Source organism: Mizuhopecten yessoensis, unplaced genomic scaffold (genome assembly GCF_002113885.1).
Source record: "Mizuhopecten yessoensis strain PY_sf001 unplaced genomic scaffold, ASM211388v2 scaffold3949, whole genome shotgun sequence".
NCBI classification, from domain to species: Eukaryota; Metazoa; Mollusca; class Bivalvia; order Pectinida; family Pectinidae; genus Mizuhopecten; species Mizuhopecten yessoensis.
In genome coordinates this window covers 280,654-281,503 of record NW_018405300.1, presented here as the reverse complement: position 1 = coordinate 281,503, position 850 = coordinate 280,654, and positions in this window count along the sequence as shown.

Below are 850 nucleotides of genomic sequence, written 5' to 3'. Positions count from 1 at the left end.
CTGTTATCATCTTTTTGTCCAGTACATGGCGTAGTATTACACTATGATCTGTTATCATTTTTTGTCCAGTACCTGGCGTAGTATTACACTACAATCTGTTATTATCTTTTTGTCCAGTACCTTGCGTAGTATTACGCTCTAATCTGTTATCATCTTTTTGTCCAGTACCTTGCGTAGTATTACGCTCATATCTGTTATCATCTTTTTGTCCAGTACCTTGCGTAGTATTACGCTCATATCTGTTATCATCTTTTTGTCCAGTACCTTGCGTAGTATTACGCTCATATCTGTTATCATCTTTTTGTCCAGTACCTCGCATAGTATTACACTATAATCTGTTATTATCTTTTTGTCTAGTACCTGGCGTAGTATTACGATATAATCTGTTATCATCTTTTTGTCCAGTACCTGGGGTAGTATTACACTATGATCTGTTATTATCTTTTTGTCCAGTACCTGTTGTAGTATTACGCTCATATCTGTTATCATCTTTTTGTCCAGTACCTGGCGTCGTATTACACTATAATCTGTTATTATCTTTTTGTCCAGTACCTGGCGTAGTATTACACTATGATCTGTTATCATCTTTTTGTCCAGTACCTTGCGTAGTATTACGCTCTAATCTGTTATCATCTTTTTGTCCAGTACCTGGCATAGTATTACACTATAATCTGTTATTATCTTTTTGTCCAGTACCTGGCGTAGTATTACACTATAATCTGTTATTATCATTTTGTCCAGTACCTGGCTTAGTATTACGCTCTAATCTGTTATCATCTTTTTGTCCAGTACCTTGCGTAGTATAATACTAGAATCTGTTATCATCTTTTTGTCCAGTACCTGGCATAGC